The following is a 26,874-nucleotide window of genomic DNA, read 5'->3' as shown; positions in this document are numbered from 1 at the left end:
TCGCATAGTAGCATCTGTGGAAGCTGTCACTCAAGACATGCTGGCTGCAGTGTGGGAAAAATCTGAATGCCACATAGGCATATTCCGTGTATCTCGAGGGGGCATATTGAACACCTATGAAAGGGTGTGAAAAAACTTTTTGAGTTTGCCGTTCATCGAAAAACAAAATTCATTGTATGTGTTTATTAGTTTCAGAAATTTAGATGTACCAAATTAGATAATCCTTTTTGATAAATCCTCTGCTTTAATAAAGAGATTCTGTTAACATCGGGTGAGTTCTGGCTCATGCCGATCCACCATCCTACAGCCCTCCGCCAGAGCATACCTGCACCCTCTGCAGGTACGTAGATCGTATAATAGTGTGATAAAATGGTTCAAATTGCTCTGAGCACTATGGGACTCAACTGCTGAGGTCATTTGTTCCCTAGAACTTAGAACTAGTTAAACCTAACTAACCTAAGGACATCACAAACATCCATGCCCGAGGCAGGATTCGAACCTGCGACCGTAGCGGTCTTGCGGTTCCAGACTGCAGCGCCTTTAACCGCACGGCCACTTCGGCCGGCTGTAACAGTGTGAAAAAATATTGAATCAAATAGAGGAAAAAGAAGTTTATGGTGCCGATTGACTGAAGAAAGGAACGGTTGATAGCAGCTATCAAGGAGTAGTCAATTTTATAATGGAGGAAGACGGGGGGAGGGGGGGGGGGGGACCTAATTTTCAGAGGGAAACCGAAGTTCGACTATAGTAAGCATACTAAGATTGATGTATGTAGCAGTAATTATACGGAGGTGGAGGGACTTGGACAAGGTATAAGAGTATGGAGTGGAGAGTTCAAAGAAACCATTCTTCAAAGACCTGTGAAACAACAACGAGTTTTAAAAATGTTTACTTAAAAATGAAAAGGAAATTTTTTAAGACAGTGTGTCTTGTATATCTTTTTAATCTGTATATTTTCTTAAACGTTGTGTAATAACCAAGTCTGTTCTTCTCTTGAAATGGTTATGTATTTGTGCTATGAAACGGATTGTACCTAATGTTTCCGCCAGCACTAGACGCCGGACTGGCAAGTGAGTCAACACCGGAGTGAAAGTGCTGCCTATAGATTCGGTATAAACTACGAAAAGTGCCTAAGTTCTTCACGTTTTCTTCATCTTTGCTAGAGGTTGAGGAAAATATTAGGACAGCATCGCAAATGATTTGTCAGTTGCCGCGTGGAGGAGATACGATCGAGGTATGTGCGCTCCTTAGACTTCGCCACTAACCACTAAACAATGCCCACATGCAAAAGTGCGAAAGATAATGGTGCAGCAACAATGAACATTACGTCACACGGAACTGATCTTAAAGCGCGTGAATTGTGTAGGAAGTGTCTCTGTCTGTACAAACTCGATGATGTCAACGGTAATTGCCGCAGTTACGAGATCAATGCTCTTGACAAGAGCCCTGGGACGGAGCTGCTCCTATGAAATTATACCTGCATACAACAGTAGTCCATGTTTATTCTATCCTCACGCTCTAACAGCAGTGTGTTGACATTAATATTTACGACATGTTTGTAGAGAAATACATTCTGAAAAATGTTCATAAGGTGGGTGAATCTCTAGGTTGCTATCCATTATATTTACGAAACCTAGTTGTCAGTGAATTTAGTTTTGTGTAAAGATGTTTTGTTACAACGATCAGCCCCTATGTAAACATCCTCGACGAGTTTCAATTTATTGATTGTCAGCAACGTCCAACGACTGGTTCCAACGACGAATTTTATTTTCTGCAAGGAAAACAGTCTAGATTGTACATGACAGTTCTTCTTACTTAAAAATGTATCACTGAAGTTGCTGCACCATAGCTATGTAGTTGGAAAATTTATGCGACTTTTATTCTATGCGTGATTGTTATTCACGTAAATGTAAAATTAATTTTCGACCACTGTTGATTCAAGAGCCTTATCCATTGCTACGAATACACTGAAGATTTTTCTGTCGATATTATCTATTAGGTGAACATTCAGTTTCCCCGCGAAAACCTTACAAATCTCTCGGACCCCATAGCTTTTCAATAGTGTTTCAAACGCCGACGTTTTTAAGAGAGTACTTTTTAAATTTATCACAAATATCTTTATTGGTTCAAATGGCTTTAAGCACTATAGGACTGAACATCTGAGGTCATTAGTCCCTAGACATAGAACTATTTAAACCTAACTAACCTGAGGAAATCTCACACATCCATGCCCTAGGCAGGATTCGAACCTGCGACCGTAGCAGCCGCGTGGTTCCGTACTGAAGAGCCTAGAACCGCTCGACCACAGCGGTCGGCAATATCTTGATTTTCTTATCCATTTTGTGTATATATTATAGTCAGATATGAGATCTGGAGTCTTCGGGAATTATACTCACTGGACGAGGAGGCATCCATTCTAAAATAACAGGTTATGCGTTCCACACACTGTCAGACAGGAGAGGGCTTCACATTGTATGTTACATATTATTGTGGCAAACGACGTTACGTTCACAGAATAATCCACCACCTTTTAAATTGACACAGATACATGCAACTATTTTTCAGCTTAGTTACCAAGTCTCTGTAAACAACGGCCCGAGCTCTCCGTCAGGAGTTGAATCCCTCAACGACATATCATTTGCCAAAATCTCATTACAATATCTTAAACCGTTTATGAAATTTGAGGAATGTTGTGGATATTTCATTCTGTCTTTATCGATGGCACGTTGCGATCGTGAGTGCACTATGTCTTTTTGTCAAGATTGTGATAGATAGAGACCTCCACCTAATTGTAAAGAAAAGTTCAGTAAGTTATCTAAATGTCATATGCAGGAACATATTATATAATATGCACAAAAAGCAAAATCATAGTGACCTTTATTTTTCATTCTCTTACTTCCACAGTAACACAGTAACTATGGCCATCAACAAAATGATGGGCACATCATAATGAACCTTACATATAAAAAGCTAAAGGTAAGCAACAATGAAAGTTTTTTGCATACTAGTTTCTGTAAAATCGATCGAAAAAGTTTGTAGGGCGGGCACGTCGATTCTGTAATCGCCTACCGGCCGAAAGGTGGCAAACACTTGCCGGCCTCCCCTTCTGAACAACCGAATGAACTCGCCCAGCGCTTTGAACGGCAATTGGTCACTGCACATCAGCCACCACATCCTGCGCGACCCACATACACACTGCTCACCTTAGCCATGGCAGAATACACTTTGTTCCGTCATTCGTTCTCGTTGAGCTGCGTTACTGAGTTAGCAAGTTAGCAGTGTGGAGCCTGTCAAATATAGAATCAGAGTATGGATGTGTAGTCGTGTGGTTGTTTTGAAGATATTAAAGTAGATATAAAAGAGTTAAGAGGGAAGAGATGAAGTGATAACAAACTGATTCATGCAGAGTGTATCTTACAATCAATTTTTCATGTAACTGGAATAATGGTCAATGGTGATGAACTTGCATGTATGGAAGGTAGAATTATAACTTCAAAATTATACTTATAAGACCTAGACTAATATTTGAAAATAGATTCCAAAAGTGTCGTGAAACTTTACCTGAACTGGTATTGTTGAATATCTTCCAATCCCGTAGTAGTACGTACTAATAATAACTATTTTAACAGTGGTGGTACTGATTGAGGCACATGGTCACGATTATTAAACACCACACAAGTCCGAGTAGGGTGAGCGCTCTGAGGTTTCCATACAAGACTGGTTGTGTACATAGTATAGACAGTTCATCTATAGGTTTTGATGCGTGAGTCTGCGAGTATCAAAACAAAGGCGGTTTCCTCTGACTGCGTTGACTTAGAAGCTTAAATCTTTTACACCGCCAAGCGACTGTAGACCTTTGTGTATTGATGTAAGTATGTATGTATGTTCCACATCTGCTCCTAAACCACTGGACCGACTTCAACGAAACTTGGTATACACCTCACTTGATTTGATTTGATCCGATTTTATCAGGGACTCAAAAACAACTTTGGTCAAGCCCGCTGCTGGCCACTCCAAAACTGAGTTTATTGTGCGTATTCGTTCCCTGTGTCTCTAGTAAAGCCAACCAATCCTTTACCAGTGCTTTGTTAGACACAATTTCTTCAGGTCTGGTTCATCCGAATCTTCTGCCTATGTTAATCTCCAATTCCTCGCATTCGAATGTCAAATTTGATTCGGATTCGTCGCCCACATCACACGTCCTACATTTGGGGTCTTCTTTTATTATCCCCATTGTATGCAGGTATTTTTTGAAATTCTCATGGCCTGTCAATAGTTCAACCAAGATTTCATTTGTCTTCTGTTCAAGCCGAGAGTTGAGATACTTCTCTTAGAACATAGCTTTGGCATGAATACCAAGGTAGTTTTTGCTTTTGGACCTTAGCCGAATATTCTACACGATGTCTCCTGGTCCAGTCTAGTAGTTTTATTCTGAACATCACCTTTGTGATTGTCAAGACAGGTTCTGGTCCAATAACCCTATCGGCATGCTCATTATCACTACTCCATGAGTGACTAGAGACCCACAATAGGTTTACCCTATTGCTTTCCCGTAGCTCCACAAGGACTTTGTGGCATTCTGCCACGATCTTTGATCTTGTTACAGAGGCTGCCCGTGCTTTCAGGGCTGCTTGGCTGTCTGAATAAATGAAAATGCTACGACCTCTGTAGCATCTCCCCAAATTCTCCTCCACTCGGACCATGATAGCGGATATTTCTGCTTGAAACACAGTGGCCATCTTCCCTGGAGAGCTTTCATTCTCCAGCCTTGGCAGCACTCCGTATACCCCGGACCCAACACCTTGGTCTGTTTCTGAACCACTAGTGAACCACATTATGTTCACAGTACAGTGTCGAAATTTGTTCTCCCAGAGCTCTCTACTTCCAATTACTACACTGAAAGAATTGTTGAAGCAGCTGGGAGTTGTTATACAAACGGCCAGCATTGCCCCAACCATACCTATGCCTACCACACTCAGTATTTTACCGTGGGATCCTGGATACCCCAGTGAGTTCCAATTTTTGCCAGTCTTTAACCTGTACGCTCCAGCTGCAGCCTCCTTCCCTAACTACAGGTGTAATGGGGCATGTCCAGCATGGTTTCTATCCCAGCTGTGAATGTGCTGCTAATTCTACCTGTAATGGCTAAGCATGCCAGTCTCTGCACCTTAGCAAGCTTCATGGCAGGAACCTGCTGTTCTACCTTTTTAGACGACACTGTAGCTCCATAAGTGATCATAGGTCTCACTACCATGGTGTTTATCCAGTACATACTCTTGGGGCTTAAGACTCAGTTTTTGCCACAAGCTCTCCTGGTACTCAATAGAGTATATTTCGCGTTCAATTGTTAATTTTATACCTTTAACTTCAGCTTGTTTTATGTTTCTAGTTTGTCTATGTGTGGTATACAGGTGCTCCTTACCTGAGGGGTCCTCGATAGATTCTCATTCAGGGTTACAACTAGATATTTCACTAACATCTTCACACGTAGAGTTTCACCGAGAAGCTTGAGATTCCAACATGTGTGTTGGTACTACAGCAGTTTTCTTACGAGTGAGCCGTAGATCCTATTTCCTGCACAAATTTTGCACAATATTCAGTGCTCCTTGTGCCTTAGCTCTTACTGTACTTGAAAATTTGCCAAGTATTGCTATAACAAGGTCATCTCCCTATCCCTGGCAAAAGTCTGGAGTTGAATTCTGCAATGAGTCCATTCAACACAAGGTACTGCAGTAGAGCGTTTGGAACCCCTCCTTGTGGACAGCATCTGGTGGTGTTGATTACCATTTTTCTTTTTATCATGATCACTTCTACCTTGCTGCCACCAAGCATCGCTCTAATCCACCTGCAAATAGTGGTCTCCAAGCGATGCACCTCTGCTGCCTTAACCATGGATTCGGAGGTCGTGTTGCTAAAAGACCCATCGATGTCCATGAAGACGCAGAGGGCTATTTCCTGAAAGGGTAGTGCTTTCTGTACTTTCCGAAAAAGCTGGAAAAGTGCAATTTCACAAGATTTTCCTGGTTGGTATGCATGTTGGTTTATGTTTTAGAGTGACCATAGTTAACCTCCTCCCCCAGAATGAACGTTGACCAGTTTTTCTAATGTTTTAAGAAGAAAAGAGGACAGACTGATTGGTCTATATCCTTCGCCTTGGTATCGTCAGTTCTCCCTGGCTCTAGAATGAAGACAGCCTTCAGTGCTGGAAAATATCTATCTGGGCTAGATGAGTTGAACAGTTGGAATGTTCCTCCACCCACTGGATTTTACAATGGCCAGCACATTCTCTGACAGACTCCCAGTTCTCCCTTCGAATGGGCATGGGTGTGTGTGTGTGTTTGTGCTTAGGATAATTTAGGTTAAGTAGTGAGTAAGCTTAGGGACTGATGACCTTAGCTGTTGAGTCCCATAAGATTTCACACACATTTGACATCCCTTCGAATAGCTGAAAACCAATATCTCACAGGGCTATCGTCCTGGTCTATGTTGTTTGTCAGAATAAAATGAAAAGTAGTTCCAGTGTTTCATGAGCTGTCCTTGTATACTCCCCCATCATCTTTCCTTAAGGTTCCTCCTGGATTAGTTGGTATCCTAGTGAGGATTTTGTGACGTCTGGCGTTAACAGCTATACCCTTTACCTCCACACAGAATACCTTTCAGGACGCCTGCTTTGCCTGCTTAGTTGCAAGATTGTATTTGACAAGGGCCTCCCGATATTCTGCCCATTGTCCTTTCCTTTTCTCAAGGTTAAATAGTCTTCGTACCCGTTTTCTCTGTGATTCCAAGTTGTTGTTCCACCAAGTCTTAATGACTTGAGAGTTGTCCTCGAATGAGGTCATGATGGCAGAGGTCACTGCCTCTGCTACCTCCTCAAACTCTACTCGATTCCTCATCGAAGAACAGACTTCCGATAGGCTTCAGTCCAGATCCCTCCTATAAGCCTATCAGTCCGTTTTCCTGGGATTCCTATACGATATGGTTCGTCTAATGGCCATTTTAACCTCGAATTAATATACATGTGGTCTGATGAGGATGGCTTTAAAGCCACGTGCATTGTTTTACAGACTTTCTGTAAAATCTTAAATTTAATTTTCACTCAGACATTTAAGTCCTTAATTTATCTATGATAACGTTACAAGCTGAGGAAGTGAATTAAAATATAACGGGAGATGTGAACTGGAGTTTGTGATGGGGAGGGTATTCGACTTGGGTAGTTCGTGCAGCTATGTTGGCAATAATGCTGAGGTGGTCAGCATATCTGCCTGATAAGCAAGGAGACCCGGGTTCGAGTCCCAGACGCAGTACAAAGTTCAATTCACTTCTTCAGCTTCCAACGTTATCGTAGTTCGCAGACAGTAGCCACATACACCAAAATTGTATTATTTTACGGCACAAAGTTTTGGAGATACGACGTCGTAATTATTGAGCTGCCTGAATGTAAAACTACAGGACGAAATTCGCTAGAAGTGCATTTCAAATATGTGCACAAATACGTATTAATTAGGTTTAATACACACTACTGGCCATTAAAATTCCTACACCACGAAGATGACCTGCTACAGACGCGAAATTTAACCGACAGAAAGAAGATGCTGTGATATGCAAATTATTAGCTTTTCAGAGCAGTCACACAAGGTTGGCGCCGGTGGCGACATCTACAACGTGCTGACATGAAGAAAGTTTCCAATCGATTTCTCATACACAAATAGCAGTTGACCTGCGTTGCCTGGTGAACCATGTTGTGATGCCTCGTGTAAGCAGGAGAAATGCGTACCATCACGCTTCCGACTTTGATAAAGTTCGTATTGTAGCCTGTTGCGATTGCTGTTTATCGTATCGCGACACTGCTGCTCGCGTTGGTCGAGATCCAATGACTGTTAGCAGAATATGGAATTGGTGGGTTCAGGAGGGTAATACAGAACGGCGTGCTGAATCCCAACGGCCTCGTATCACTAGCAGTCGAGATGACAGGCATCTTATCCGAATGGCTGTAACGGATCGCGCAGCCACGTCTCGATCCCTGAGTCAACAGATGGGGACGTTTGCAAGACAACAATTATCTGCACGAACAGTTCGACGACGTTTGCAGCAGCATGGACTATCAGCTCGGATACCATGGCTGCGGTTACCCTTGACGCTGCATCACAGACAGGAGCGCCTGCGATGGTGTACTCAACGACGAACATGGGTGCACGAATGACAAAACGTCATTTTTTCGGATGAATCCTGGTTCTGTTTACAGCATCATGATGGTCGCATCCGTGTTTGGCGACATCGCAGTGAACGCACACTGGAAGCGTGTATTCGTCATCGCCATACTAGCGTATCACCCGGCGTGATGGTATGGGATGCCATTGGTTACACGTCTCGGTCACCTGTTGTTCGCATTGACGGCACTTTGAACACTGGACGTCACATTTCAGATGTGTTACGACCCGTGGCTCTACCCTTCATTCGATCCCTGCGAAACCCTACATTTCAGCAGCTTAATGCCCGACCGCATGTTGCAGGTCCTGTACGGGCCTTTCTGGATACAGAAAATGTTCGACTGCTGCCCTGGCCAGCACATTCTCACCAATTGTCTTTTCAATGGTGGCAGAGCAACTGGCTCGTCACAATATGCCAATCACTACACTTGATGAACTGTGGTATCGTGTTGAAGCTGCATGGGCAGCTGTACCTGTACACGCCATCCGAGCTCTGTTTGACTCAATGCTCAGGCGTATCAAGGCCGTTATTACGGCCCGAAGTGGTTGTTGTGGGTACTGATTTCTCAGTATCTATGCACCCAAACTACGTGAAAATGTAATCACATGTTCTGGTACAATATATATGTCTAATGAATACCCGCTTATCATCTGCATTTCTTCTTGGTGTAGCAATTTTAATGGCCTGTAGTGTATGTGAACTGCATTTTACATGCGCATTCATGGGCAAAGCAAAGGATGAAGAGGTCATCTCAAACCCGTTGAATGATCTGAACAAAATTTGGCAACATTTAATTATGATCTGGAAAGAAATACTGTGGGTGTAAGAACTCTCAGCCTCCTGTTCGGGTGAGTGTGACTATGTGGGGTGAGAAGGAGGAGGTGGACAGAGAGGGCGAAATATGAGACGGACACATACAGGGGGCAGGAGCAGATGGACAGAGAAAGGGAGAGGAATAAATGGACAGAGAGAAGACGGACAGAGAAAGGACAGAGGATGAGATTGGCAGGAGTAGCATGCGATAGGCAGAGAGAGGGGGGAAGAGGAGATGAACACAGAGAGTAGAGGAGAAAATGGGCAGAGAAAGGAATGAGGAAGAGATTGACAGAGAGAGGTGAGCGGAAGAGGCAGAGAAAAGAATGAAAAGAAGATGAACAGGGAGAGGGGAAGAAGGTGATATGCAGGGTGAGAGAGGGGACAAGGAAATAGATTGAGGGAGAAGAGAGAAGAAGATGGGCTGAGTGAGGTGGAAGAAGGTGAACAGAGGGAGAGGGGAGGAGATGGACAGAGTAAATCAAGACAAGTAGATGAACAGTGAGACGAGATGGAGGAGATGGGCAGAGATAGGGGTGAGAGGAGATGGAACTAAAGGGATGGAAGGAGAAGACGGATGGAAGGGGAAGGAACAGATGGACAGAGGGGGAAGAAGAGATGAACAGCGAGAGGAGGAGGAAATGGACAGAGAGGGGCTGATGGAGGAGGTGGACAGAGAGAGGGGCAAGAGAAGATGGAGAATAAGAGGGTATGGAGCAGGTGGAAAGAGAGGTTGTGAAGGAGGAGATGAACAGAGAGAGAGAGAGAAAGAGAAGGACGAGATGCTTTTATAGGAGATTGGATTAAATACATATCAGGGAATGCCGCGTACTCAGTTAGAGTGACTTAATTTCTGTTTGCTACTTCTACCTGTTCCTGAGAAGAAAGAGTATTAATAGTAAGTCGTATGTTTTGCCTGTATTGACTTAGAACCTCAAACCATTTTATGCCTCTAAAGGACTGTAAATCCTAGCATTTGACATTAATTTCAACTTGATAACTCTACTAGTTCTCGAGAAAAAAGAGTCTTAACACTCGGACCGACAGACGGAAAACAAAGTGATCATATAACTGTTTCGTTTTTACCGGAATTCTAAAAATGAGAACGACCAACGGATGTGAGCTATATTACTAATTAAACAGTTCGAGTGCTGAAAAGTAATGAAATTGAGACAACAGTTAACTGTTAGCAAGGTTACGAATCCAACTGGAAATATGAAAGTAGATATGTTCAAAACCAGATGGAAGTAATTAGGGTTCATTATACTGGTAGAAATAAAAGTGACTACCTACTATTTGCTAGAGAAGAACACTGATATTAATAATTATTTATGTGGTACAGAGACATGTTCCATCACAACTACAAATTGCTAGTATATTCCTACGGAATAACAAAGTAAATACTAAAGATAAAATTGATATCGATCATTACAATTAGGTAAACATTAAGACAGGAAAAGCGATGCTACTCCTCCAGAATAGCACGATAAAACTGTAATCATAGTGACACTAAAAGCTCAGTTCCCAACATCGGGTAACATTCCAGAACGTTGAAAACATTAACCTATCTTTCTTTTTCACATATGCTTAGTCCACATACATTGCTAAATTAATTCAAATAGCGCGTCGAATTACTTAAATTTCGTTACATAATATTCGGGCATCATAACAAATAATTTGGTTACCCACTAGTTTTTACCGAAGTGCTGTGTGTTAACTCGATACGATGCGTAGTTACTCCCTGTACTGATCATTGCATTCCTACGCCACCGAAACCCTCTGATTTATTAATGTAGATTTAGAATAAACTGAATTCCATGGCGTTTATGAGCATTACAGCAAACACGCCAACTATTTCGTTTACACAGAAACATTCCACTTCAATTTGTTGTGGTAGTGCTTTGGACGTGTTTGCTGCACTTTTATTTTCAGTAGTTTTACAATGACCATTGCCGACTTTGGCCCATATAAAGAGGTACTCTTCGGCATTTAACTTCTTCTTCTTTCTCGTACTCAAAACAAATGGCATACTTGGAACAAGAGTACCATAAGGCTGTTTAGCCAAGAGTCCTGTAGTCTCAGCTATACTCCATGTCTTCCAAGCCAAAATGTTAGGATCTGGAAATGCTTCAAGGCCACCATAATCTGCATGATTGCCCCCTGCAACAGCAAGTGTCAGCCAGGTACTACCTCCAAAGACTGCTTGTACATCACACGTAAAGTTCAGATGGAGTTCACGAAAAACATTGTTCGCAGTGATGCGGAATTACGATTTACTGTCTAAGTTGCTACTGATACTGAACGCAGAATTATTACACTGTAGCACGCTAGCAATATGTGAGAAGCGATTAGAATGTGAAGTATGTCAAGCTAGTTGAAGTTATTTGATCGAGGATCAGTACTCTCTACTCCTCCCCTCTCCCCTCGCTTCTCTCCTCTTTTAAAAATTCTGGTAATCCTTACAAACCCTGCATGTTATAAACTGCACTTGAAGGGCAGCGTGCTCTAAGGCAGTAGTCTTACGTTCCCAAAGAAAGAATGGTGTAACACCACTGATTTAGTTTTCGAGCAGGTCCTATTTGACAAGGATACCATTTAGTTTCATTCGTCATGTTCGATGTTTTAGGAAAACCTGCAAATGTGTCGTTGTTGATTTAAATGATGGAAAACTGCACCATTGACTTTTTTCACGCATATCCAATATGTTTCGAGGATTTTTGTATCATTTTGAAGTGAATTTGTTCGTGATCATTTTTGGTAATGATTCCACGTGTAGTTTTCTGCCTTTCTTGTGGTGCAGATCTCTTTTTGAGGTTATACTGTAATCGAAAATCGGACAAAATGAATCAGGGGTTGTTTTTATACGCTAACGTTAGAAACAGTATATTTGTTTGTGTAGTTACCGGTGTTGTGTCGACTCCATGACTCAGAACCTTACACTCACGCAAATCATCATTTAGACTTTTTGTTTTAGTAATCAAAACATGCTACAAAAATATTAGGACTCTATGGTTCCACAAAGAGTTTGTACACAGTGTAATATAGCTACCTTCTGATTAATTAAATAAACTTCACGATAATGAAAGAAACTGACTACCATAATAATAATCTGATGGCAATTAAAGTGAACTTAAGAAGGCTACAGCCACCAGATAAGATTTTGTTTTGGTATTTTACTTTTGTACAGCGTGAACCATTAATTGAAACTGTGTTTTATTAGTGAATCATTACCCTTAAACTGTAAAGAAACTGCTTCACCATGTTATTTCGTCCTAATCACACACCTATATAGTGTTCCTTCCTGGTGTTTGATTAATCTGTTTTATAGATTTATGAAGCGCCAAGTTAATATAAAAAGGCACCATTTGAACTGTTTTTGTCTAAATAATTAGGCATCGTGTGAGAAACTAAGCCCTGTAGTAAAGTAATTACGTGTCAGTAGTGGAAGAGCGTAAATTGAATGGAGTAAATTTAAATGTAATTTTGCATCATAAAGTTGAAGAGTTCACAAATATTTTCATCTTGAGCTATAGTTAAAGAAAAGTTGTCTTAGCTGTTTCTCTGAAAGGCGTAACGAAAATTTTATTAGAGTAATAACACGTCCATGCTTTAGTACATTACAGAGAAATAAAGTCAAACTATTCTTGTCTTAGAAGTTTTCTTAACTATTTAAAGTGCTATAGTAACAGTATGCTTACGTAAAATTCAGAGTGAAGAAAAGTTACTAGAATCAGTTAAATGACTGTACAGAGATAGTTGAAAGTAAATTCCAGTACGAACGAGATTTTATTGAAGTGAAATGTTCAGTATAAAAAGTGTGTGCTTTGGTATCTAAGTACTTGAGTATTTAAGTTTGTAGATTGTGGATGATGCTTTTCTAGATGTCTTACCTGGCCAAATAATTTTTAGCTTCCTTGAAGTTGTCTACTGGGCTTTTTCTCTCTTAGAACGTAATGTATAAGGATGTAATAGTCAAATTATTCCAGTGTCTGCACCTAAATTGTTTACATGGAGTAATATTTATTTGAGGAAGAAACTTAAACAGTAGCAAGAAATTAGGCAAAATTCATACTCCTGCTTTCCGAATACATCGCTGTTTCATTGCCTGGATAGGCTGGTGACCGTTAGTACATATTTTAAAGCACTTTATGAACTTAAAACTGAGTTGTCTTAGCTTCAGTATAATACTACTAAAACTGCATTTCTTTCTAAGTGCTGGGTATGATCTTAGGAAAAGAATTGAAATGTCTGATTTACTTATCCATTAGACACAACACACTGTCAAATCCTGTAGGAAGTGTAACTATATTGATTAGGTTTTCCTGTCAACAGGAATATCCTCCCATAGTGTACTTTATTTGGAAACTTTACTAAATTTAGTAAGAGGGTTATACGTGGCAACATAGAGATAGGCTTTTCTGTTTTTTAGGTAAAATCATACTAAATTACAAGATTAGTGGTAGGTTTATGCTGAGTTTTTGTATTAATTTTGATCTACAAACAAACTGATCAATATAGTTCCAACATAGAAATACTATATAGTCAGATACACTTAAATTTATCTACGGAATAGTCAAGTACAATGGAGAAGTCAAGTGGAGTAGTCAAGTAAAGTTGATTTCAGTTTGTCTTTAAAACTTCGGTTAACTGCCAGCAGATACACAATGGTCAAATATACTTTGTGGCTGCATACTTTGCTATTTTATGTGCAAAGGTAAGGTTAAATTACCGTTGATTTTGTACCTAGTGCTGTAATTATGATTTTTACAATTATTTTCAAATAGTGCATGATTCTTCACAAAAAACTTGATGTAAGAGTTAATATATAATGTGGCTGTTGTTAGTAAGTCTAATCTCTTAAACGGTTTCTTACATAGCTAATTTCGCAGAGCAAGATCCCATAACCGTGTACCATTATTTAAAGGTTTTGAGCAACGTTTTCGTGCATTCGTAACGAATTTTCGGTCTGGCGGAGGCGCTGCAGTAAATATCACGCGGGACGGTGTTGGTATGAATATGCATGAGATGCATATGTTTCTACGAAATGGCAAACGAAATTAATCGAGCACTGTAAACGACGTTATATTCAACACAAAATAGTTTTACTGAACGGGAAGAGCTTTAGACTGTAATACTATGCCGTTGAATTTATCTCAGTAGTTACAGTGAAAGGCTGCTACATTTACATTTTGACGAACACCCTCATTCAATGAGCTCTCATGTTTCTGGTGAATGAACCACTGACTGAAATCAAGTATTCGTTACTCTATTTTGTCACGTAAACCCTCCTTTTATCGTTTGCTCCTGCCACTGCTCGATGAAAGGTAAAGCTCGTCGTTACGTCATATGTAAAACAATGACACTGACATAGATGTAAGGAACATTTTGGGGGAAAAATGTCTAGACTGGAAATTTAACTCCGACAATCTCAAGGTTGTTGAAAACATTCCAGTTAAATTTGTTACGGGTAGGGAGAGAACTTAGTCAAAATTTTAATACGAGCAGAAGTCCAGTTTTTAATTTGATCGGCTGCCTACGTCTATATCTGTAGTCGGTAAGCTACCAATCGGTGTGTGGCGACAGTACGTGACGTATTATAATAGTGTTCCATTCGTCAATGGTACACTGGAAGTGTGAGTCCAAGTTTTAGAGAAGTGATCAATATGCGAAATGTGTGTTTGAGGAGCAAGTGTGTTCCTAAACTCTTTTGAGAACGTGAGCTCTCAAGACCGACGAGCGGAACTTGAGTATTGTTGAACGACGGTTGTAAAAGCAACCTCTTTCGTCGTGAATTACACCTCCTTAGGATAAATCTAAGGCTTACATCAGCCATCTTAAACCAATTCATACCAGACAGTTTTGGCTCACTATCCAGGCTGATAACCGGTCTCTTCATCTATTTGAGTATTTGGGATCTCTTGTTGAACTTTTTCTGTCGTTACGTCCTCAGTTGTGTGTGACCGTTTAAGACTATCTGACTACAACTGAATAAATAAAGTTTTCTGTGTCGTACGTCTTCGGCGTTTATCGTTCGAAAGGCATCATAACTGACCTGAAATAAACGTGAATTTGTATTTGCACTGTTTTGTTTCACTACTCGGACATTGTACTGTGATGTTACAATTTTGTTTTACTGGCTGGACATTGTACTTTGAAGTTACAAACAGTTCTGCAACTTCCTTATTTTCTATGACGCAACAATGCTTTACATTTCAACTTACAAATTTCGTAGACGCTGCTCCACATGTGTTCTCTTTCTGGTTTTAAACCTGTTCTTCTGCTTACTGGCATTCGAAATTTCATTTTCACAGCACTAGGGAATGAATAGTACTCATTTACTTCATCTTGTATTTGGACATTATGTTTTGGACAATGTGTATTTGTGGTATGCCTCTATCTCCCCCCCCCCCCCACTCTCTCTCTCTCTCTCTCTCTCTCTCTCTCTCTCTCTCTCTGTGTGTGTGTGTGTGTGTGTGTGTGTGTATGTGTGTGTGTGTGCGTGTCTGTGCATGGTTAGCTGTATATACGGATACCTCGTTTCTATTTTACCATTCCTTTTATTAAATTTAGCAGAGAGTTTGTGTTGGTACGTGTGTGGTTGTTGATCAGCTGTTCGTTCTCTGCAGTGATATTCTTGACGTGATAGTTTCCCTGCACCGGCGTAGGGCATTTGTTGTGATTATTAATCTGATGATTTTCATGTCTTTCGTAAGTCTGGAGAACGACGTTAAGTGCTGTGCAAATGTGGATTGGTTTGTTTCTGTCTTCTTTTGGTCTATTTCTGGCACCGAATTATATCTATTTATTTTTAATGTTAGCAGCTGATCTTTCCACCAAATACTTATCACCAGCATGTCTGTATGCGTTTTTTATCGTGAACAATACAGTGTATCGGCAAGCGTTTTATTTATTAGTTACTGACTTCACATTTGATCAGATCTCAGCATAGCATTCTTAACGGAGAGAAACCTTCGTAGAAAAAATGATGTCGGGTGTCCCCCAAGGGAGTACTACAGGACCATTACCGTCCAGAACATGCATAAATGACCTAGTGGATAATAAGCTCCATTAGGCTGTTAATAGGTGGTGTTCTATGTAGAGAACTCGTAAAGACAGAAAAGTGTAATGAAATGTCGGAAGACCTGCATAGGATTGGCACTTGATGTTGGAAATGGGCTTTGTCTCTCATCATGAACAAAGAACGGAACATGCTTTCTGATATGTCGGAGGTTACCTAATTTCTGACACTACACCCCTGTTGTGAACGACGTTCTGAATTCTGTTCAGCATGTATTCTAAACTCTACATCCCTTCTGGTATTCTGTATAAAATGATGACTCAATTCTGGGCCAAGTATAGGAAAAAGCCGAGATACAGAGAATACTACAGATGAAATCCACAAATGTATGTAAAATATATCACAAGAGACTGCAAATGCCTTTCAAAACATGCAAGAAGAAAGTAGGATTTTTTTACACATAATAAATTACAACAAATAATTACAGAGGTATCTCTCTCTTAGGCTGCACATACAAGATTTTCTACAGAATCCTATACAAGAGGACCAAAGAGCAACTAGAGGACGAATTGGATGAATACCAAGGAGGCTTCAGACCTTGGAGAAGCTGTGCAGAACAGATCAACACTTTTAAATTAGCCATAGCATACTACAAGAAACGAAACAAACCGCTTGTAATAACCTTCGTGGACTTTAAAAAGGCATATGAATCTATCCATAGAACTTCAATGTTAAAACTCTTAAGAAATTTCGTACTCCATACAAAATTAATCAAATTGATAGAACTCATCTTAATTAACACTGTATCTAAAGTCAAGTTCAGGGGGGAACTTGCTGAGCCATTCTTCATAAAAACAGGTTTAAGACAAGAAGATTGCTTGGCACCCTTGCTGTTCAACTGTGCTTTAGAATATATCATGAGGGAATGGTACAAGATTAACCCAAAGATCATCCAAAATGGAAGACCCAAAGACAAAATAAATTAAAATTTTCTAGGATTTGCTGATGACCTTGCTCTCTTGTCCAACAGTATACAGGAAACCATACAAAAAGTTATTTCACTGCAGGAAATAGCACAGAAAATTGGTCCTGGAATATCCTTTGAAAAAACAGTCATCATGTTAACGGACCCACAATTTATAAACAAAATTGCCATAGGAAACCAAGAAATCAAGAAGTAGATAAATTTAAATATCTGGGAGAAATCATAACATATAACCTCAATGAAAAGCCATCATGGCATAACAGAATAAACAAATTGACTAGAGCAAAATGTATCACCAAGAGCCTGTCAGTACCAACAAAATTAAAACACTAAAAAGCATCACTCAACCAGAAATAGCATACGCAAGTGAAACCATTTTCTAAACAACTAACACTGCACAAATAGACAAAATACTCAAAATAGAGAGAAGAATCATCAAAACGTGCATCAACAAATCGTACTAGAAAGATGGACTCCAGAGAGTAGCTACAAATAAAACAGTCTACAAGGAAATAGAACCGCTAGTGAGTACAATCAGATTACAGACAGGAAACAGCAACGATAAAATTAAAATTTACAAGTAAGATTGCTTTTCTGACACATTCCTCCAAACATCCTGCGGCCTACAGACATGCAGTACTTCACCATATGATCCACCATCTCGCTTGTATCCCCATTCGAAAAGAAGATTACGACCAGGAGCTCAATGCAATTGAAACAATACAAACAAACAATGAAACCGATTCCAACATTATTGACAAAATTCTCAGTTAAGAACTGAGTAATCAAGTCAGATTCCTTCTGTACCTAGCGAAAACCTAGAAAGAGAGAAAAGAAAATGGTGCAGTTTAACTTTCACAGATAAAACCACAAATTGGCTAATTAGTATTTTAAAGACAAAAGTTCTCTCTACGCATTTCTGTGTTTCACAAAAAGTAGGTAGATGCCTCTTCAGTTCAAAAGATAAACAAACAGAAATCACGAAATGTGGCGTTTATAAGATCATGTGCGTAGAGTGTCAGCCTGGCAATATTGGACAGACTGGGAGGTCAAACTATATTAGGTTCAGAGCACACAATACAAACTAGAGATAAAACCAGCCATACTCATCCTTTAATGAATATTACTTAAACAAAAACCACAAATACATAATACATAATAGACGCAGATGTCCTACACATAGCGGGGGGAGGGGGAAAGTGCGCGAAAGGCGCAAAGCTCATTCAGAAATATTATAAATTAAAAATCAGATATGTCTATCACCACAGTTACCACTGAATGAGCAAAGATATTCAGTGAAATGAAACGTCGTGTGGCTAGGGCCTCCTGTCGTGTAGACCGATCTCCTGGTGCAGGTCTTTCTAGTTGAAAAAGGAGAAAATCTCCGACCCAGCCGGGGATCGAACCCAGGCCCCTTTGCATTGCATTACTTCACACTGACCACTCAGCTATCGAGGCGGACACTTATTCATTTATTTACCCTTGTAGACAACGTTACAGCCTCTACATGGGAAAGAAGCGTAAGAGAAATGTATGGAGTTATTTCAGCAAAATTTTGTATACACATAATTCATTATTTGTACGCCAATTGAGTGTGGAAATATACCCCACCACCCCTAGCAGTGGGAGTGAGAAGCCGTGAAATGTAAAACTATACGATACTGCTGGATATTATTATGGAATAGATAGTTTTCGGGTCCGCTAAGCTGAATGTTACGAGTCGTGATGACGTTTGTGTCATACAGCTCGTTGGCCGCAGTGACCGAGCAGTTCTTGGCGCTTCCGTCTGGAACCGCGCCACCGCTACGGTCGCAGGTTCGAATCCTGCCTCGAACATGGATGTGTGTGATATCCTTACGTTAGTTAGGTTTGCGTAGTTCTAAGTTCTAGGGGACTGATGATCTCAGATATTAAGTCCCATAGTGCTCAGAGCCATTTGAACCATTTTGAGCCATGTAGCTCGGGAGACGGCGGGTGTCCAATGACAGTGACGTATCGGCAAATATCTTAAAGCTGGAGGTGACTTCTACACCACCTAGGAAACATATCACTTGTTAGCAGGAAAAAGCTTTACTATCACAGTAAGACACCAAATCACCCTACGACTAACGGTAGAGCTGATGGATGGTTGGCTGATTTGGGGGGGGGGGGGGGGACCAAAGAGCGATTTCATCAGACCCATCGAATTAGGGGAGGATGGGGAAAACGTCGGCCGTGCCCTTTTAAATTGACCATCCTGGCATTCGCCTGTAGTGATTTAGGCAAATCACGGAAAACCTAAATCAGGATGGCCGAACGCATGCTTGAACCATCATCCTCCCGAAAGCGAGTCCAGTACGCTAACCACTGCACCACCTCGTTCGGTAGGTAGAGGTGAAAACGGATGACATAAGAGCATAACTCACTGACACCTGGAGTAATTTCAATCAGATATAGTATATGGTTGATTCATTATTTGTATAAAAGTGGGAGTAACATACCTGTACTAGCCAATGAACTGGGGTTAGGATAAGAGGAAACGACATGTAAGCATGTTCAGAGACTGCCTATTGGTATTTATTTCTTGTATTTAGTTAGAATACTCTCAAATACGAAGTGCTATTGTCAATTGTTTGTAACCGGCCGCTTTGGCCGAGCGGTTCTATGCCCTTCAGTCCGGAACCGCGCTGTTACAACGGTCCCAGGTTCGAATCCTGCCTTGGGCATAGATGTTTGTGCTGTCCTTAGGTTAGTTAGGTTGAAGTAGTCCTAAGTCTTAGGGGACTGTTGACCTCAGATGTTAAGTCCCATAGTATTTAGAACCATTTCAACCTTGTTTGTACTGTTTACTGTGTCAATCAGATCACGAGAACGAACACAGCAGCAACTCAATAATTTTTCTGGATGTGTTTCGGGAACTAAGATCGAGCAACAGGGGCAAACAATCAGGTAAATTTAGCATCCTCTCTGGAGTCACGTGGTTTAAAACAGCAGTGAAGCAGACATAGAAGTTCAGTTGTGTGTGAATTCCTGAGGGACTAAATTGCTGAGGTCATGGGTCCCAAGACTTACACACAACTTTAACTTATGCTAAGTACAACACATGCATCCATTCCCGAGGGAGGACCCAAACCTGCGGCGGTAGGGGCCACGCAATCCGTGACGAGGCGCCTCAAATAGCGCGGTCAATCCACGCGGGGCAGACATACCGGGTGATCAAAAAGTCAGTATAAATTTAAAAAATTAATACATCACGGAATAACGTATATAGAGAGGTACAAATTGACAAACATGTTTGGAATGACATGGGGTTTTACTAGAACCAAAAAAAGTACAAAAGTTCAAAAAATGTCCGACAGATGGCGCTTGCTCTGATCAGAATAGCAATAATTAGCATAACAAATGGTTCTGAGCACTATGCGACTTAATTTCTGAGGTCATCAGTCGCCTACAACTTAGAACTACTTAAACCTAAGCCGGCCGATGTGGCCGTGCGGTTCTAGGCGCTTCAGTCTGGAACCGCGTGACCGCTACGGTCGCAGGTTCGAATCCTGCCTCGGGCATGGATGTGTGTGATGTCCTTAGGTTAGTTAGGTTTAAGTAGTTCTAAGTTCTAGGGGACTGATGACCTTAGAAGTTAAGTCCCATAGTGCTCAGAGCCAGCCAACTTAAACCTAACTAATCTAAGGACATCACACACATCCATGCCCGAGGCAGGTTTCGAACCTGCGACCGGAGGAGACAAAGCAAATATGATGTTCTTTACAGGAAATACCCAATATGTCCACCATCATTCCTCAACGATAGCTGTAGTCTACGAATAATGTTGTGAACAGCACTATATAGCATGTCCGGAGTTATGGTGAGGCATTGGCGTCGGATGTTGTCTTTCAGCATCCCTAGAGATGTCGGTCGATCACGATACACTTGCCACTTCAGGTAACCCCAGAGCCAATAATCGCACGGACTGAGGTCAGGGGACCTGGGAGGCCAAGCATGACGAAAGTGGCGGCTGAGCACACGATCGTCACCAAACGATGCGTGCAAGAGATCTTTACGCGTCTACCAATACTTCCTTTTCTCTGGTTCTAATAAATCCCCATGTCATTCCAAGAATGTGTGTCAATTTTTACCTCTCTATCTACATTAATCCGTAATTTATTAAGTTTTCAAATTTATACTGACTTTTTGATCACCCGGTAAATCGTAAAAGGTACACGTTTCGAAATAAAGCGTTTAGTGCGCTGTGCTGGCAAGCAGCGGCCCTTCTGCCGCATGTGGAGTTGGCTCAGGCGCTCTCGCTGGAGTAGACCTGGCGCAGGATGACGAGGTAGGTGACGGTGGAGGCGACGGCGGAGAGCAGCAGCCGGCGGTCCATCGAGGCGAGCCCCGCGGCGGTGAAGCGCGGCAGTGGGCGGCGGCCCGCCGCGGCGGCCAGCGCGGCCAGGGGCGGCGGCGCGGAGGCGGCCGGCCCCCACAGGCAGAGGGCGCGCCGCGACAGTTGGCGGGCGCGCGCCGCCCCCGCCTGGGCCGCCGCCGCCGCCAGCGCCGCCGCCGTCAGCCAGCACGCGCCGTGCGCCGCCCACGCCGCCCCCTGCGCCAGCGCCACGACCGGCAGCGGGGGCGGCGCCAGCAGCGCCACGAGCAGGCGGTAGGCGCCGCAGAGGGCGCTGGCGTGACTCCAGGCCAGCTGGAGCGCCGCTACCGGGCCCTGCCACTCCTCCAGCAGGCGCGCCGCCGCCAGCAGAGACAGCAGCGCCTTCCTGGCGTCGCACGCCTCCCTCCAGTCCGCCGGCCGCGGCGCCCTGCAACGTCCAGCACTGCCCTAGACTGAACTGCAGGCTAATGCGTTTTTTTTTCTTTATTGTGATTTTTATCACCTTACACAAGGCGGGCTGTCAGCAGCTGAGTACGCCGCTCTTCAGCCTTGAGGTTACAATAAGAAATACATTGAGGGGGCACAGAGAATACAAACAAAACGGCGGGCAAAACAATGTAGACACTAAAAAAAAAAAAAAACACCTGGAGCCGATCACGCTGGACGAGAAAACATCACTGACACTAGTTGACACGGTGCACAAAACATGGATGACGGCGACGGTACACGTGAACAGTGGCGGCGTGACGGCGAATATACACTAAACACAAACGAAGGCACACGCACGAGACACTGATGGCAATGACCTCCGGCGCGCGAATGTTCACTGTGCGTGTGCGAGTCCGGGGACCTGCCAAGAGGAGGAGGCGGAAATGGAGTGGGAGAGCGAGAGGGGAGAGCAGAGATGCCACGGGCAGGAGAGATAGGGGGAGGGAGGGAGGAAGGGGGAGGGGAAGCCCGGGGGAAGAGGGGTGGCGGGAGGGGACGGGGGAAAAGGAAAGAGAAGGGAAGATAAGGAAGGGAGGGTGCCTAAAGGAGAGGACACCAGAAGTGGGGGGTGGGGGGTGGGGCAGGGTCAAAGTTGATAGGAGGGGTAGATGGAGGGGAGGAGGGCACCATCAGGGAGAGGGAGTTGGCGGAAGCCACCTTGGGAGAGCGTAAGGAGGGTGGAGAGATGGAGACCGGGTGGGACGTGGGGAGACAGGCGTTAATGCGTGACATTGCTGTCACATATTGCTAAGCGATATTGTTTCTTTCTCGGGCACTTTTCCATGGGCATTACACTCGTGTCCATAATTAAAGCAACGAACCTCCATTTCCCCATCTTTCTTTTTGTTATATATAGAGGGTGGTCCATTGATACTGACCGGGTCAAATACCTCACGAAATAAGTATCAAACGAAAAAACTACATAGAACGAAAGTCGTCTACCTTGATGGGGGAAACCAGACGGCGCTATAGTTGGCCTGCTAGATGGCGCTGCCATAGGTCAAACGGATATCAACTGCTTTTTCTAAAAATAGGAACCCTCATTTTTTATTACATATTCGTGTAGTACGTAAAGAAATATGAATGTTTTAGAATGAAATTTCTAGAATGAATTGCGCGTCGAATCCGGGCGGCGCAGACATAAATCGTAAAAGGTACACGTTACGAAATAAAGCGTTTAGTGTGCTAAGGTGGCAAGTGGCGGCCCTTCTGACGCCATTGGTCACCACCGCCAGATCCCCGTTCGGCTCCAACCTCTCCTTCCCGACCCCACCGAACACCTGATCCTTAGTCTCTTCTTCCCCGGCCTTACCGTTACCTGCGCCACCATCTATGTCCGCCCCAACGCTCCTCTTCCCTTCGACTTCCTCTCCCACGTCGATCGTACCTTTTCCTCCTACGTGATCGCCGCCGACCTCAACATCCATAGTCGTTCCGCTGCCCAGTTACGGCGGTGGCATCGGTTCCTCTCCACCCTTCAAGGCGACCTCGTCCCCATCCCCCAGCATACCCGTCCCGAATCCAACTCCACTCCTGATGTTATCCTCTCCTCCCCCAACCTCCTTGGCCGCATAACGGTGGATGTCCTGGACCCTATTGGTAGCGACCATCTCCCTGTCCTCCTCACCATTTCAGACGGTCGTCGCCCTCGCCCCGACCCTCGTACTGATCCTCCCCCTAAGTATGTCCACGACTATTCCCGAGCCGACTGGAATGCCTACCGGGATACCCTTTCCACCCAGGTCGATAGCCACCCTCTCGCCTACCGCCACCCTGACGATGTCACCCATGCCGCCTCCTTTCTCCAGCAGACCTTGTCTGAGGCCGTGGAGGCCCACGTTCCTACTGTCGCCATCCACCCCCACCGTCCTACCTTACCCCCACAGGCCGTTCTCCTCCTCCGTGAATCCCGTCGTCTCTACCGTGCCTTCCTCCGCACACGTGACCCGGACACACTACGACGCCACCGGCAACTCCAGCGACACGTTCGTAATTTGCTCGCGGCTAAGAAACGCCGGGACTGGCGACAGACATGCACCCGTTTAAATGCAACCCTACCAATCAATTCGTCCAAGTTCTGGTCGGCCTTCCGTCGCCTTACCGGAACTAAACCCTCCCCCTACTATCCTCGTCTCCACGATGATCACCCCTTCCCTGACGCCCTTAGTAAGGCCAATCACTTTGCCTCTTACCTCACCGATGTTTTCTCCATCCCCGATGATCCCCAGTTCGATTACTCCCTCTTCCCAGATATCCGCGATCGAACTGACACCTCTGTCCCTCCCCTCGCTCCTGGTTTCCAGTACTTGGACAACATTACACACACGGACCTCAATGCCCCTATCACTACACAGGATCTCATTGATACTCTCCGCACGAAACGCAACACCGCTCCTGGTCACGATCGTGCCACCTACCGTCACCTTCGTGAAGCTCCTGTCTCCTTCCTCTCCACCCTGGCCAGGCTCTACAATGTAGTCCTGTCCACCGGTTACCACCCCGACCTGTGGAAAACCTCCCGTATCCTCATGTTCCTTAAACCTGGCAAACCGCCGTCCGCCGTCTCCTCTTACCGTCCTATCAGCCTTACCTCGGTCTTCAGCAAGGTCCTGGAATCTATCCTCACCTGCCGCATCCACCAGCATCTCCGCCAGAACCGCCTCCTTCCCGTCACCCAGTGTGGCTTTCGGCCATCCTTCTCTTCCGACGATCTTCTCCTTCACCTCACTCATCTCCTTTCCGAACAGCTTAATTCCCGTCGCTCCGCAATCTTCCTCTCCCTTGACCTCGAACGCGCTTATGACCGCGTCTGGCATTCCGGTCTCCTCTTCAAGCTCCAAACCTTTGCCCTTCCCATTAACTACGTCCGTCTGATCGGTTCATTTCTCTCCCGCCGTCCTTCCTATGTCACCATCCATAACACAGATTCCTACACCTTTTTCCCCTCCGCCGGTGTGCCCCAAGGCTCCGTCCTCTCCCCCCTTCTGTACCTTTTGTACACGGCGGACATGCCGCCGCCGTCACCCCCCGTCCACCTTCTCCAGTTTGCCGATGACACTGCCTTCCTTGCTCTTGCCCCCACCCTGCAACGCTCCCAACGCCTTCTCCAATCCCATCTTGACCGCTTCACTGCTTGGTGCAACCAGTGGTTGCTTAAGGTCAATCCCTCCAAAACCCAGGCGATCATTGTAGGCAAAACCACCCCTTCCTTCCGCCTCCTTGATTTTTATCTCACTGTCTATGGCCGTCCTATCGCCCTCACTCCCACCCTTCAGTACCTTGGCGTCACCCTCGACCGTCGCCTCTCTTGGACTCCCCATCTCCGGACAATCCAAGCCAAGGCACGTTCCCGCCTCCGTCTCCTCAAGCTCCTTTCCGGCCGTACGTGGGGTTTGGACGCCTCCACCATCCTCCACACCTATAAATCCCTCATCCGCCCTATCCTTTGTTACGCCCATCCAGCCTGGATCTCCGCGCCCCCTACCTTTTATAAATCCCTCCAAATCCTAGAACGCCATGCTCTCCGCCTTGCCTATCGCATCCGTCTCCCCTCCCCCACGCGGATCCTGTATGATCTCATCCCCTTCCCCCACCTCCTCCTTTTCCTTGAAAGGATACGGATCCTGTACACCTCCCGTAAACTTGATCCTCCTCACCCGCTCGTGTTCCCGATCCTCTCCCACCCCCGCCCGCTGCCGCGCCTGTATTCCCACATCCCACCTGGCCTCCATCTCTCCACCCTCCTTACCCTCTCCCAAGGTGGCTTCCGCCAGCTCCCCCTCCCTGATGATGTCCTCCTCCCCTGCATCTACCCCTCCTATCAACTTTGATCCTTCCCCCCCACCTCCTGTGTCCTTTCCTTTAGGCACCCTCCCTCCCCCCCTTTCCCTTCCCTTCTCTTTCCTTTCCCCCTCCCTCCTACCCTCTCCTCCGGGCTTCCCCTCCCCCTTCCTCCCTCCCCCTCTCTCCTTTGCCCGTGGCATCTCTGCTCTCCCCTCTCCCATCTCCCCTTCCTCCTCCTCCACCCCCCTCTTGGCAGGTCCCCAGACTCGTACACGCTCAGTGAACATTCGCGCGCCGGAGACCATCGCCACCAGTGTTTCGTGTGTGTGCATCGTTTTGTGTTTCGTGCAGTTCCGACTCAACTGTTCACATGTGCCGTTGCCGTTCTCCGTGCTTTGTGCGCCATGTTTCCAAGTGTTAGTGTTTTTTTCGTCCAACGTGAACGGCTTCTTGTTTCTTGTATTTTTTGTATCTCCATTTTTTTGCCCGCCGTTTTTTTGTATTGTATATATCACCTCTCTATCATGTTGATTGTTCCACTTAAGGCTGAAGAGCGGCGAACCATGCTGCTGCCAGCCCGCCTGTATAGGTGTTTAAAATTACAATAAAGGAAAAAAAAACCCTTCTGACGCAGGTCGAGCCGGCTCAGGCACTTTCGCTGGAGTTGACCTGGTGCAGGATGACGAGGTAGGTGAGGCCATGGTTAAGCCATATCTCCGCGATATCCTTTCTTCCAGGGGTGCTAGTTCTGCAAGGTTCGCAGGAGAGCTTCTGTGAAGTTTGGAAGGTAGGAGGCGAGGTACTGGCTGTGAGGACGAGGCGTGGGTAGTGCTTGGGTAGCTCAGATGGTAGAGCACTTGCCCGCGAAAGGCAAAGGTCCTGAGTTCGAGTCTCGGTCCGGCACACAGTTTTAATCTGCCATGGAAGTTTAATATGAACGTTTTAGTTGGACCACTTTTTTCGCTTTGTGATAGATGCCGCTGTAATAGTCACAAACTTACATGTACGTGGTATCACGTAACATTCCGCAAGTGCGGACGGTTTTTGCTTCGTGATACATTACCCGTGTTAAAATGGACCGTTTACCAACTGCGGTAAAGGTCGATATCGTGTTGGTGTATGGCTATTGTGATCAAAATGCCCAACGGGTGTGTGCTATGTCTGCTGCTCGGTATCCTAGACGACATCATTCAAGTGTCCGGATCATTCGCCGGATAGTTA

Source organism: Schistocerca cancellata, chromosome 6 (genome assembly GCF_023864275.1).
Source record: "Schistocerca cancellata isolate TAMUIC-IGC-003103 chromosome 6, iqSchCanc2.1, whole genome shotgun sequence".
NCBI classification, from domain to species: Eukaryota; Metazoa; Arthropoda; class Insecta; order Orthoptera; family Acrididae; genus Schistocerca; species Schistocerca cancellata.
The sequence above is the reverse complement of the archived record's forward strand: the minus strand, read 5'-3'. Positions refer to the sequence as shown.